Raw genomic sequence first — 15,629 nt, 5'->3', positions numbered from 1 at the left:
TTTTGAATTTCAGATTTTGTTCCTTTATGCATGTTGAGAAAGTATTGGAATACCATCATCATTAAGTTTACTCTGTACGGCCTTTGTTATACTCATGACAGTCATTAGGCCTATAACACACACACACACACACACACCTACTCTCATTTTAGTTTTCCCAGTGCTTATATCATGTCAGACTCAACATTACACTGGCTATCCTTGTCATTTGTGTGTACTATTTTAGATTCTGTGCACTTCTTAACTAAGAGTATTACTCCCCTCCTGTGTTCTGCCTATCATTCCTGTACATACACGTACCCACCAAATGTATTCAGATTACACATTGCTTATGTCAGAGTGGCCCACTGTGTTTCTGATATCTGTACTATATCTGCATTTTTTGACTTAAACCAATACTTCAAATTCATCAAATTTGATTCCAGTCAGAGTGTGCAATTAAGTACAAGTAGTTTCCGACTTTACGACATAATTTGTCCCTAACGCGCACTCGTAAAGCAGGAATTTATTTCTCATAGATGTTTTTTTTAAAACAGGGATTATGTTCTCAACAATGAAATTTGACCATAGTAATGTTAAATAAAGGTCAACAAAACAATAATTTATGATTAAATAATGATTTATTTATCCAAAGAAATGAAAACATAGTCTTTAAAATCAAGCAAATTATAATAATAAAGAAATTATTTATGTCATATAAATGTTAAAGAATGTTTATTCTTCATCATCGACTAAATGCACACTCATTGATGGTTCTTCACTCATTGTTGGCTCGGCAACTTGTTGTTGATTTGTTGGAAGCAAAAGGAATCAGAAATGCTTCAAGAGTCATTTGTTTCCAGGACAGTCTCCTCTTTTGTTTATAAATTTCATGATAGCATGCATAAGTATTTTTTAAATCTGTAGCTACTTTACTAGAAATTTGAATCTAGTGACTCGAAAATCAAAATTGCTTTTTCTGTGTGTTGAAAAATTTCGTCACACCCATTGAGAGTGAAGGAATGAACAGGAGCCACAGCTGTTAAATCTTCTTCCTCAGCTTCTTTACATTTTGTCATTTCAAGGTCTTCATTTGTGAGCTCACAATTGTGTGTTTGAAGCAGATCAGTGACGTCAGTTTTAGAAACTTCAAGCTGCAAATGGTTATCAATATTAATGGCTGCTTCTGTTTCATTTTGTACGATCTCTGCTGGTTCTTGAAATCCTTCAAAATTATCAACAAACTGATGACAAAGTTTATTCCAAACACCCTTCATGTTCTTTTCTGTAATTTTGTCCCAGGCTCGTTTTATTATTTTGATTGCATCTAAAATATGGAATTCTTGAAAAGTTTGACCTCTCTCCTTATCTCTGTCCAAACAAAAGAATGCACGCACAGTAGTACTGTATTGTATAGCTACACGCGTGGTTTGAAATGTCGTAATTTTGAATGTTTGGCATTTATTTTCAGGTGACATTCAAGTTAAGTGGACCCAATTTCAGTGAGGTCTGGAGGGTCTGTGACAGCCAAATCCTTTGCTTGCACCTTCACGATGGTGGGACTGTTAGTAACCCTGGGGGTGCCTCCGTAGCCAGCTGGGGAGCAGCAGCAGTGCATAGCACATGCTTCTTAATTAGACCAATGTTCCAGCCCGTCACCACCAAATACGGAGGATGCGGAAATGTCAGGGAATGACCACCGCATATCCTGGAGCAATATGGCCTTAGTTGCAAATGCTCCTAAAAAAAAAAAAGTAACCCTGGGTATAACCTCCATGCACATGCACACTGTGGGTGACCACCCAGGTGTGAACCAACATAAGCAGGAGTTGAGGTGTGGCTTCCACGCCACATGGAGGAATGCCACCCCTCTGTGTTACCAGACAATACTAGGTGATAGATGACTCTCATCAACTGGTGCAATACCACCACTTTGCTTATTGGAGGCTTGAAGTGGTGGAACCCATGTTTAGTCTCCAGAGCTAAGTTCTGGTCAACCCTTCCCCATCTCTGATCACTTTTGAGGTAATGATGAACATCATGGTGAGATCCAATCTTCGTTACATTTCGAGGGTACAGCTCTAAAATGGTATTCGCAGGCCGGCCGCTAGTTAGTACACCGGACCGAACCAATTGGTTCGGTCCGGTGTACTGACTAGCGTACTCTAGAAGGCTTCCGGATCAGCTAGTGTATAATCTTGCTACCTCTACTCTGCCAGATAGTGACTGGAGGGAGTCCAAGTATTGTGTATGTGGGGGGGGGGGCATTGTCGAGGCCACGTTATGTCAACGATCTGGGTATATTCTTACCATGTGTACACCATATCCAAAATTTTCATTACTTCATACAGCATGTCCCCCCCCCCCACTTTTAATTACCATTGAATATGCGCGCCTCCGTAGCCAGGTGGGAAGGAGCAGCAGTGCGTAGCACACGCTTCTTGATTAGACCGGGGTTCGAGCCCGTCACCACCAAATACGGAGGATGCGGGAAGGTCAGGGAATGACCACCGCATATCCCGGAGCAATATGGCCTTAATTGCTAATGCGCCTAAAAACCAAATAACAAACTATTGAATACACCATGAATTGTCAAACTAATAGAGTAATCTTATCTGCAAAAAGATCTAAACCTCCCAAACACTTCCTAGTTTATTTCCCATTTTTTGACTCTATTCTAATTCACGTGGTCTCTATTCTAATCTCAACGATGTCCATTTCCACTTGCAGAATCTCAGTTATCGGTTGATTCAACTACTGCTCATCTCAGTTGCCCAAATTATTCACTGTATGATTCCTTTCACCTCAAAGGTGGTACTTGTGCATATGTCTATTCCAATATTCCCTGTCAGAGACTTGGTAATTTGGAATCTCCTCTTTTCGATCTTCTCTGGCTTAAAATCTCTACCTCATTGTGTCAAATTCATCTGCTGTCTCTTACTGTTCTCCCAACTCCACTAATCACTTGGAACTCTTTGACTTCCTCTCTTTGCAACTTGACTTTCTCCGGTCCAACTTTCCTAATAGTGAGGTAATTTTCCTTGGTGATTTTAATGTTCACAACTCCAGCTGGTTTCCGTTTTCTAGGCACACCCACCCAGCTGGTCGAGATGCTGAGGCTTTTGCAATTACTAATGACCTTGCACAGATTGTTCATTTACCTACAAGAATACTGGACAATCCTAACCATGCAGCCAACACGCTTGATGTTTTTCTCACAAACAACTCTTCTAAATACACAGTCGAAGTGAGTGGTTCTTTAGGCACCTCAGATCAAAACTTGGTGATTGTCTCTTCTCCAATGGAGCCTTTATCTCCTGGCTATTTTCAACCTCGTATTGTTTGGCATTACAAGAAAACAAGATGGGATGACCTGCAAGATTTCTTTTCTTCTTTTCCTTGGTCGGATTACTGTTTCAAAACTTCTGATGTCAACGGCACATTATAGCCTTAGATGCTAATGCGCCATAAAATCATTAAACAACCAACCAATCTGATGTCAACGTTTGCTCAGATCGTGTCAGTGAAATTATTCTTGTAGGAATGGAATCCTTTATTCTACACTCCACTTTAAAATCTTGACCTTTATCTAAACCTTGGTTTTCCAATAAATGTGCTAAGGCTGTTCAAGAGAAGAACGTTGCATATCGTAATTGACTTGTTTCCAAATATTCGGTTTCATTTTCTGCTTACACCAAAGCTCGAAAACAATTGTAAAGCAGTTATTAATCAGCCAAACTAGATTTTGAACATGCTAAGAGTTGAAAACTTGCCTCTTGCCCTAATGGTAGCCTAGCATTCTGGTCTCGTGCCAAAGCTATTGGCAGCAACTTTTGCCCATCTGTGCTCCCACCTCTGTCAAAACCAGATGGTTCTGTTGTCACGTCAACCAAGGATGAAGTTGACCTGCTAGCATCCCATTTTTCTTCCAACTCCTGTATTAATAATTTTGGTAAAACACCTCCCACCATTCCCAACACGCTCCATTCAATGCCTCCTGTGGTCTTCCGTGAAAAGGATGTTAGAAGGATTTTGACGAATCTTGATGCTAAGAAAGCTCCAGGTCCTGATGGTATTTCCCCACTTGTTCTCAAAACCTGTGCTCCTGAACTTACTCCTGTTCTTTGCTGCCTTTTTTTTTACTTTCTTATTCCAAAGGTGTTTTTCCTTCTGCTTGGAAATTTGCTCATATCCAGCCAATTCCTAAAAAGGTTCAGTTCTTTTCCCCTCTCTTTTCCTCGTGTATATTAATGACCTTCCATTGTCTGGAAATCCTATCGATAGTTTTGCTGATGATAGCACATTCCATTCCACTTTACATTTTGAGAAACCTTGCCCTGCTCAATCAGCTTCAACTTCTCAAATATCTGCTACCAATTCCTTAAATGCTGATCTCCAGGTAATTTTCCAGTGGGGCAAAGATAACTTAGTTGATTTCAATCCTTCTAAAACTCAGTCTTGTCTTATATCTTGCAAAAAGAATTCTTCTGCTCCTATGCTTATCTTTGGTGACACTCCAATTTATAGTCAAAATGATATATCTCTTTTGGGGATTACCCTGACTTCTAATCTCTCTTGGCACAAGCACATTACAAATATTGCTTCCTCTGCATCTGAAAAACTTGGTTTTCTCTTTCGCTCTCGGTGTTGCTTTTCTTCTAAACAATTGTTCACTCTGTACAAATCACAAATCGACCCTACCATGGAATATTGTTCCCACATCTGGGGCTGTGCCCCCAAAACCTCTCAGGCTTATAGATTTCATTCAGAAGAGGGCAGTTAGGTTAATTAATGACTCCTCTCTAACAGAGTTTCTCCTCTCGCTGTCTCATAGATGTACTGTTTCTGCTGCATGCCTCTTCTACAGATACTTCCATGGGCACTGTTCTTCTGAATTGGCTTCTATAATTCCCTCTCTCTCTTTCAAAACAGTCCGAACATGTGCCGCCACCAGCTAACATCCATTTAATGTCCAACTTCAAACTCACTGAACCAACTTTTCATCTTCCTCGTTTATTCATTCAACTGCCGTTTTCTGGAACAACCTTCCTTCATACTTATTTTCTGAAAATTACAATCTACAGAAGTTCAAGTCTAATGTCAGCAAATATCTTCTCAATCTCCAACCCAAGCACGATACTAAGTACTATAGGTTCTAATACTTTTCGTGTTTGTGGTTTTCATAAAAAAAAATAATAATTTATTGCAATTAACATTTGTGTTTTCGAGTCTGTTGATACTTGAAAAAAAGAACTCGTAAAGCGGGAACTGCCTATATACATCCACCGTTTCTGCTTTTAGTTACCTTAACACAACCCACGTATTTGTTTGTGCCTATCCCCCAGCAGAATTTGTAATCTCTGACACATTGTTTTTCAGGTTGCTGTATATCCCAGTAGAAGCAGTGCAAGAATCACTTTCACTTCTGCCTGCAGCTGTTTTTAATGTATTAGTCTGCATAATCCCCTCCCCCACCCAGGAACAGTTTTCCTTCACACCTAACACTGCCTCACTAGCATCAGCAAGTATTCTTGCAGTCCATCTATTTACGTGTATCCCATCCCTGTAAAAACAGTATCTCCTGTAGACAAGCATAGATCGTGCTGTGAAAAATTCTATCCTATGGGTCCTTGCACAGCCTCTCCAGGGCCAAATTGATTGACAAGACTTATCATGTTCTCCCTCCTATTGTGTCTGGGCAAAATTTCAGACTCTTTCAAGTTTAACCTAACTTTCAACTTTTCGCAGCATTGCCCTGTACTTGTTAAGCATTTCCTCAGATCTCCTGCTTTTAATATCATTAATACCAATGTATACAACAGTATCATGTTTTGTGCCTTAAAAGATAACTGCTCTACAATGTCATCAAAGCCACTGGCAGACATATCTTGGTTCTTTTCTGCTTCCCTGACAGTAGAGTCACTATTACTGGCTACTACTTAGTCCTGTGGATTCAGAGGGCTCTGCTTTTGAGGATGTCATTATGATATATATTCCCTATATCCTTGTGTAAAAATTAAAATTTCCTGCTTTATTCACTTTTTTCATTTTTAAACTAGAATGTAGAAGAGATATCCCCACAGAGCTCCTTGAATGGCATATTCACTATATTTGGAGTACCCAATATAAAGTGCTTCAGTTATAAGTCAAAAGAATATGCAAGTGCAATTTTCAAATGGGCTTTTATTAATATGAATTTAATAACTACTAGGATTTACTGTATCAGAGTGGTAAAAGTCCAAAATAAAGTGAGATGCATTGAAATTCCTGTATATCATTGACAAGACATGATGAGCTACTCTTGGAGCGTTTTAGCACTGCTAAGAAAATTTCGTACTTGACTGCACAATTACCTCCAGGTCCTTTTCATTCTCCCCTACCCTCAGTGTAGTACCGCCCATTTAATACGTTATTCTTGTGTTACTGCTACCGATATTAGCATTAGTAGAGGCATATGATGCAAGAAAGCAAGCTTATACAGCATCAGCCAAAAAAAAAAAAAAAACCCCTTCCCATTTCACCCATCCATTCGCTCCGAATGTTTGTCTAGTTCTGCCTTGAATTTAAGTTGTCAACTTCTACAACAACAGATGGAAGTTTGTTCTAGCAATCAACCACCCGCTGACTAAAGGAAAATTTCCGCACATCTATTCTACAACTGTCTTTCCTCGATTTGAATTTATGTCACCTCAGGTGAATAATCTGGGCAAGAGGAAGAATCCCATCAGCATTGAGCTTGCTCAGACCATTCAAGGCCTTATACACCTCAATCAGTTCACCTCGCAGGTGCCTAGTCACAAGACACTGTGATTTGCAAAACTTAAGAGTTTCTTCGTAAGAGCATCCCTTTGATCCATTCACTAATCTTGTTGCCCTTATCTGTACTTGTTCCAGCAGCAGGGCGCCTCCGTAGCCAGGTGAGCAGGAGCACCAGGGCGTAGCACACGCTTCTTGATTAGACTGGGATTCGAGCCCATGCCCACCAAATACGGAGGATGCGGAAAGGTCAGGGAATGACCACCGCATATCCCCAGAGCAATATGGCCTTAGTTGCTAATGCTCCTAAAAACAAAACAACAACAACAACAACGTTCCAGCAGCTCTACTTCCTTCCTAAAATGAGGCCTGCAGAACTGTATACATTACTCAAGGTGTGGCCTGACCATTGCCTCATGCAAGGGGATAATTACCTCCTTATCCCTGGTAGAAAAATTCCTGTATCATTGACAAGACCCCATGAGCTACTCTTGCAGACTGTCTGCACTGCTCCAAAAACTTCATATCTGACTGCACAATTACCCCCAGGTCCTTTTCATTCTGTAACACCCTGAGTGTAGTACCACACAATTGATATGTTACTCTGGGGTTACTGCTGCCCATATGCAGTACTTTACAATGTTAAATTTCAGTTGCCACCTCTCAGCCCATCTGCTCAAATTTTCTCAATCCTGTTGCAGTAGCATACTGTCATTAGTGGCATTCTCAACCCTGCCAACGTTTGTGTCATCTGCAAACTTAGACATTAATCCTGATATACCTTCATCAATATCATTGATAAATATAGAAAACGACAACGGGCCCAACATGGACACCTGGGGGACACCACTAATAACATTAGTCTGTGAAGAGCAGTGTCCATTGATCGCCACTCCCTCTTAACCAGTGCCTCCATTATTATCTTCAACAATTTCTCCTGCACTTTGCTCTCAATTATTACAAAATCATTTAGCTCACGCCATAATTTAATACACTTCTGGCATTCTCCTCTGTGAATAACTTCTCACATGTAATTCTTATTTGTTATAATTTCTCATATGCAGTACTTTACATTTGTGAATGTTAAACTTCAGTTACCATCTCTCAGCCCATCTGCTCAACTATTCCGGATCCTGTTGCAGTAGTGTACTATCATTTCTGCAAACTTAGACATTAAGCCTGATTTACCTTCATCAATATCATTGATAAATACTGAAAACAACAATGGGCCCAATGCCAAACTCTGGGAGACTCCACTAATAACATTAGTCCATTAAGAGCAGTGTCCATGCCGACCGGGCTAGCCGAGTGGGTAAAGTACCTGCCCGGCAACCCAAAGGTCGCGGGTTCGATTCCCGCCTCGGGCTTGGATCAAAGTACTACAAAAACCTTGGGAGGTGCAATATGGCCACAGAAGCCGATGCGCCAACAACTACCAAATCAAAAAAAAAAAAAAAAAAAAGCAGTGTCCATTGACAACCAGCCTTAATGCCATACTTCTCCAATTTGTACAGTAAACTTTGTACAGTTTTACTCAATGAAAAACCTCAATTTTTCTGGGGGGGGGGTACCTTGCTATCTACGCTTGAGTCTGATTCACTCAGCCACAGAATAAAAAAAGCCCATAAAAGTTCCTTCCATCATCGATGGGATTCAAACCCAGGCCTTTTCCACCCAATGTGGGGAGGACATTGATGATATCACTGTGCTAGCCGCAAAGACTAAACAGGAGTGTATTAATGGCAGAATATAACATTGGATCATCAACATGTTTATGTTTTTTATGGGCAGTTATTTAAAATTTCATTCTTAATCTTTCTATTTCTTATTTAGCTTCATTATTTCTGCATTAAATATATTAAAAATAAAAGTTTCTAGATAATGGAAAAATCGAAATAACGGCATCTTGAATCCCCTAAGGTGCTGCTATTCTGAAAATCTACTGTACAAAGGGTTAATCACCTCCCTATCCCTGATAGCAAAATTTCTATATATCATTGACAAAACCCCATGAGCTACTCTTGCAGCCTTTTTTCACTGCTCAGAAAACTTCATATCTGACTGGACAATTACCCCCAGGTCTTTTTTATTTTCCACTATCCTGAGTATAGTACCACACAGTTGGTATGTTACTCTAGGGTGACTTTCACACATATGCAGCACCTTGAATTTGTCAAAGTTAAACTTCAGTTGCCACCTCTCAGCCCATCCGTTCAACTTTTCCAGATCCTTTCAGTAGCATACTGTCCTAACTGTCATTAGCAACCCTACCAACCTTTGTATCGTGTGCAAACTTGGACATTAAGTCTGATATACCTTCATCAGTATCACTGATAAATACCAAAACAACAGTCGGCCAACACCAAACCCTGCGGGACTCTACTAATAACATTAGTCCATGTAGAGCAGTGTCCATTGATAACCACTCTCTGTCTTCTCCCACTCAACCATTCTTTTATCCATTGTAGCAATTTGCCCTTAATGCCTTACTGCTCCAATTTGTACAGTAATTTTCCATGTGTCAAAAGCTTTCCTAAAATCCAAATGTATAATATCAAAATTGTTTTTTGCATCCAGTTCCTTTGTGACCACATCATAGTATCTAATCAAATTTATCAGACATGACTTTCCCTTAACAAACCTATGCTGTGTCTGAACTATAACTGCAGCCTTGTCTAGATGAACCTGCATCACTTCCTTCACCAGTGACTCCATTATTATCCCTCGAACAGAAGTTAGACTAACAGACCTATAATTACTTGTGTCACCCCTTGTTTCCCCCCCTTGTGAATTGGGGACACATTTGCACATGCCCAGTCCATGGGGAACTTCCCTGAGTCCAAGGAAGCTTTCATAATTATGGCTAAGGGTTTGCTTATTTCCTTTGCTGCTTTCTTTAATTTAACTGGATAAGTCTCATCCACCCTCCAGTGCCTTTCTTATGTTCAATTTCAACAATTTCTCCTCCACTTCACTCTCAGTTATTACAAAATCATTTAGCTCCCTGCCAGAGTTTGTTAAGCTTCTGGTCTCCACTTCCCTACAAGACCTCCTTATGTGTGTATGTAGATGGAAGATAATCATTCAGTTTGTCAGCTACATCATGTTCATCAACAATCGAACTGTCGAAGTCAAGTGGACCAATCTGATTCATCCTCTTCCTTCTAAAGTTTACATAAGTAAAGAAGTCTTTACTGTTTCTCTTTGCATTGTTTGCCAATGATATCATGTAATCTGCCTTTGCTTGCCTAATGTCTTTTGTGACTTGATTACAGACTATCTTATATCTACCATAGGCATCACATGCATTTTTCTTCCCTGCCACGAGTCTTATTAGGTCATCTGACATCCATTTAGGCCTAAACCTTGAACAGTATTTTTTAGTTGGTATGAAAAGCTTAGTAGCTTCCAAGATTAATTCCTTGAATGCTTCCCATTTAGAATTTGCTGCCTGTAACATCATGAGTTGGTCCCACTGTATAGAATTTAAAAACTATCTGAGACCACTATAGTCACCTTTATGAAAGCAAAAACTCTTCCCTTTTACCCCTGATGGTCAGAAGCGGATTTAACGGCGGGCGCGCACCCTGGGCCCCGACTTCTGAAGGGCAATACCCCAACAAATTAGTTGAACATATTAGTTCAAAACTTTGTGATTATTATTATGCTATTATTAATTATATTATACATATATTATATTCAAATTTTATTGGAAATAAAACATTAATAGTACATAATATTTTTTATTTATTTAAAAAAAAATGGTTAACATGTATTTTTATTTTCCCTGTCTCTCTCTTTTTTTTTTAAGGGGCCCAATATTTTCTTCTGCGCTTGGGGCCTCAACCGACCTTAATCTGCCCCTGCTGATGGTAGTTACATATTTGAGTAAATCCGACATAAGTACACTGTGATTACTGCCATATAGTGGTTCCTTTATCTGCAGATTCTTAATGCATGAAGAATCACTGCTGGTAATCAGATCAAGGGTATTACTCCCTCTGGTTGTCTCTCGAACATGCTGCTGTAGAAAATAATCATCCAATAAATCCACAAAAGTCTTGCTGGGCTGTGAGTGGCCAACCCACAAGTTCCAGTCTATATCTGGGAAGTTAAAATCCCCATTATAACACAATCTGATTTACTGGCCCACTCTATTTTCCTGTACATTGTACTCATCAGAATCATTAAGCCTGTAACACACTCCTACTTTCAACTATGTTTTCCCAGTGCTTATGTCACACCAAACCGACTCTACACTGCACTGTGCACCCATGTCAACTGGATGAACTTCCTTAGATTTTATGTTTCTTAACTAGCAGCATCACCCCTCCTCCCCTTCTACCCTGTTTATCCTTCCACTACACATTGTACTCCCCAAATTCCATTTCTGCACTTCTTATATCCATGTGGCACCACATCTCTGATATCTTAACAATATCCGCTTTTAATGTCTTGACCAGCACTTCAAATTCATCAAATTTATTTACTATACTCCTAGCATTGGTGTACATGCAAGTATACATACACCTATTCTTACTCTTAGTTACCATCACACAACCCATGTATTTACTTGTTCCATGATGACTTCCAGCTGCCCTTGAAATTCCCAGTACCTCACTTTCCAGGCTGTTGCTCATTCCAATAGAAGCAGTGCAAGAATCACTTACACCACTGCCTGTGGCTACATTAATCTTTTAGTCTGTGAATCCAACCAAGCTAGCAGTTTTCCGACCCACCTAATGCTGCCCAGATAGCATCAGCAAATATTCTTGCACCTTTTCTATTTAAGTGTAGCATTCCCTGAAGAAACAATATCTCCTGTTAACAAGCTGAGAAAAATTACACCCCATGAGCCTTGCACAATCTCTCCAGTGCCAAATTGATTGACAAGGCTCTTATCATATACCCCCTTCTATTCTGTCTGGGCAGAATTGCAGCCACTTTCAAATTTAATCCTAACTCATGACTTTTTTTCAACATTAGTATTTTTAGCATTAACGTTGTAGAGTCATATGATGCAAAAAAGCAAGCTTATGCAGCATCAGCCAAAAAAAAAAAAACCGTTCCCATTTCACCCTTCCGTTTCTTCCAAATACCCCTGTTCAGTTCAGCCCTAAATTTATTTAGACTATCAATTTCCACAACAAAAGATGGAAGTCTGTTCCACCAACCAACTACCCGCTGGATAAAGGCAAACTTCTGCACATCTATCCTACAACTGTCTTTCCTCAATTTGAATTTATGCCCTCTCAGGTAATTATTCTGAGCAAGAGGAAGAATCCAATCAGCATTGAGCTTGCTCAAAACATTCAAAGCTTTATACACCTCAATCAGATCACCTCACAGGTGCCTAGTCTCCAGACACTGTAATCTGGAAAAATTAAGCCTTTCTTTGTAAGAGCAACCCTTTGTTCCATTCACTAATCTTGTTGCCCTTCTCTGTACTCATTCCAACATCTCTACATCCTTATTAAAATGAGGCCTCCAGACCTGTATACAATACTCAAGGTGTGGCCTGACCATTGCGTTATACAAGGGGATAATCACCTCCTTATCCCTACTAGAAAAATTCTTGTATATATCATTGACAAGACACCATGAGCTACTCTTGCAGACCATCTGCACTGCTCAGAAAACTTCATATCTGCCTGCACAATTACCCCAGGTCCTTTTCATTCTCTACCACTATCAGTTTAGTACCACAGAGTTGATACGTTACTCTGTGGTTATTGTTTTTCATATGTAGTACTTTACATTTGTCAATGTTAAACTTCATTTGCCACCTCGAAGCCCATCTGCTCAACCTTTCCAAATCCTGTTGCAGCAGCATAGTGTCATTAGTGGCCTTAACAACCCAGTCAACCTTCATATCATCTGCAAACTTAGACATTAAGCGTGATATACCATCATCAGTATCATTTATAAATACAGAAAACAACAATGGACCCAACACTGAACCTTGAGGAACTCCACTAATAACATTAGTCCACGATGGGCAATGTCCATTGATTACCACTCTGTCTTCTCTCACTCAACCATTCCTTTATCCATAGCAGCAATTTGCCTCCAATGCCACACTGCTCCAATTTGTGCAACAGTATCAAAAGCCTTTCTAAGATCCAAATATATGATATCAAAGTTATTACTTGCATCCCGTTCCTTTGTGACCACATCATAGTATCCAATCAAATTGGTCAGGCAAGACTTTCCCTTAACAAAACCATGCTGTGTCCGAGATATAACTGAAGTCTTGTCTAGATGATCCTGCATTGCTTCTTTAACCAGTACCTCCATTAATTTTCCTGGAACACAATTTAATTGTGTTCCAGGAAAATCAAAGGAAAATTCCAGGAGGATCAAAGGGTGACACAATTACTTGTGTCACCCTTTGATCCTCCTTTGTGAATTGGGGTCACAATTGCACATCTCCAGTCCTTGGGTAACTCCTCTGAGTCCAAGGAAGCTCTCGTGATTATGGCTAAGGGTTTTCTTACTTCCTTTGCTGCCTCCTTTAATTTAACTGGATAGATCCCATTCACCCCGGGGGTTCGAGCCCGTGACCACAAAATACAGAGGATGTGGAAAGGTCTGGGAATGACCGCATATCCCCGGAGCAATATGGCCTTAGTTGCTATTGCTCCTAAAAACCAAATAACAAACAACAACCATTCACCCCAAAAGATTATGTTTATTTTTTTTATGTTTATCTTCAACACTTTCACCTCCACTTTCCTCTCAGTTATTACAAAATCATCTAGCTCACTGCCAGAGTTTAATTCACCTCTGGCATTACCCTCCCTGAATAACTGCTCATGTGTGAATGTAGATGCAAAATACTCATTTAGTTTGTTAGCCACCTGAGCAGGATCATCAACAGTTGAACCATCAATATCCAGTGGACCAATCTGATTCATCCCATTCCTTCTAGAGTTTACATAAGTAAAGAACTCTTTGCTGTTTTTCTTTACACCGTTTGACAAAGGTTTATCATAATCTTCCTTTGCCTTCCTAATCTCCTTTGTGACTTGGTTACAGACCAGCTTATATCTATCATAGACTTCCATGTCACCCATTCATTTATATGTATCCCATGCATTTGTCTTCTCTGCCATATGTCTCATTAGTTCATCTGACATCCATTTAGGCCTAAACCTTGAACAATATTTCTTAGTTGGTATGTAAAGCCTTGTAGCTTTCAAGATAAGTTCTTTGAATGCCTCCCATTTTGAATTTGCTGTTGGTAACATCATTAGTTGGTCCCACCGTATAGAATTTAAATACTGTCTCAGACCACCATAGTTGCCTTTACAAAAGCAAAAACCCTTCCCTTTTACCCCCGATGGTAGTTACCTCTTTGAGTAAATTCCACTCCAGTACACTGTGATCACTGCCAGCCAGTTGTTCCTTTATCTGCAGATTCTTAATGCATGAAGAATCATTACTGATAATCAGATCAAGAGTATCACTCCCTCTAGTTGCCTCCCGAACCAACCCACAAATTCCAGTCAATATCCGGGAAATTAAAATCCCCCATTATAAGACTCTCTGATTTACTGGCCCACTCTATTTCTCTGTACAGTTTCTTATTATACTCATCAGAGTCATTAGGCCTATAACACACTCCTACTCTCAATTTTGATCTCCCAATGCTTATGTCACACCAAACTGACTCAACAGTGCACTGTCCAGCGATGTCGACTGGCTGAACATACTTGGATTTTATGTGTTTCTTAACTAGTAGCATAACCCCTCCTTCCTTCCTATCCTGTCTGTCCTTCCTCTACACATTGTTTTCCCCACATTCCAGTTCTTCATTCCTTATATCTGTGTGACACCACAGATATAAGGAATATCTGTGGTCTCTGATATCCCAACAATATCTGCCTTGGATGGTTTGAGCAAAACCTCAAATTCATCAAATTTATTTACCAAACTTCTAGCATTGGTGTATACGCAAGTATACATGTTGTTGTTATTTGGTTTTTTAGTAGCATTAGCAACTAAGGCCATATTGCTCCGGGAACATGCGGTGGTCATTCCCTGACCTTTCCGCATCCTCCGTATTTGTGTGGTGACGGCTCGAACTCCGGTCTAATCAAGAAGCGTGTGCTACGCACTGCTGCTCCTTTCCACCTGGCTACGGAGGTGCCTGCAAGTATACATGCACCTGTTCCTATTCTTAGCTACCCTAACATAACCCATGTGTTTACTTGTACCGCAATGACTCCCGGCAGTCTCTGAAATACCCTGCATCTTGTTTTCCAAGCTGCTGCTCATTAACCCGTACTTGTTAAATAAGTCTGCAGATCTCCTACTCTTATGTCATTAGTGCCACTGTGTGCAACAATATCACCCTTTGTGCCCTTAAAAGAAGATATCTGCTCTACAACGTAATCAACGTTTGCCCCTGGGAAACATACCCTGGTCCTATTCCACCTATCCTTTTTTCACAAATTTACTGTCTCCCCGATGATAACTAGCTCCTGTGGGATCAGCGCTTTCTGCCCTGAAGGTTACCGCTGTGTTGGCTGATGATAAAGTGCAAGCTCTGTGTGGACAGCTGAGAGCCTTATGGGCCCCCCCCCAAATTTAAGTCCTTCGAGGGCACCTGCCCTGTCCTTCAAGCTCTCATAAAGCTCCATAACATCGATGAGTTGGCGCCTAAATTCTTCACACTGCTTACATTGAGCACACACAAAGACATCCCCCCTTGGCAACGCATGTCCCGTTTCAGAAAGATCTGCAAACATTTCATGCATGAGTTGTACATTTCTTTAGACTGTGATGTGTTGGATTATTTCAGTTCACTCACAAGCCACAGCTCTCCCACTACTTTGTGCACATTACTTTGCTGCTCTAATCTGTGGCATGATTTCCATTTAAATACAATT

General features: G+C 40.2%; 1 protein-coding gene across 1 annotated transcript in view; it reads left to right on the top strand.

Moving 5' to 3' along the window:
* Window positions 1-15,629, top strand: part of Dph2 (Diphthamide biosynthesis 2) — an 82,244-nt gene that overhangs the window by 22,119 nt on the left and 44,496 nt on the right. The gene's annotated exons all lie outside the window — the stretch shown is intronic.

Source organism: Mastigoproctus giganteus, chromosome 10 (genome assembly GCF_048544385.1).
Source record: "Mastigoproctus giganteus isolate SK-2022 chromosome 10, ASM4854438v1, whole genome shotgun sequence".
Classification (NCBI taxonomy): domain Eukaryota; kingdom Metazoa; phylum Arthropoda; class Arachnida; order Uropygi; family Thelyphonidae; genus Mastigoproctus; species Mastigoproctus giganteus.
This window is presented reverse-complemented; position numbering and strand designations above follow the sequence as displayed.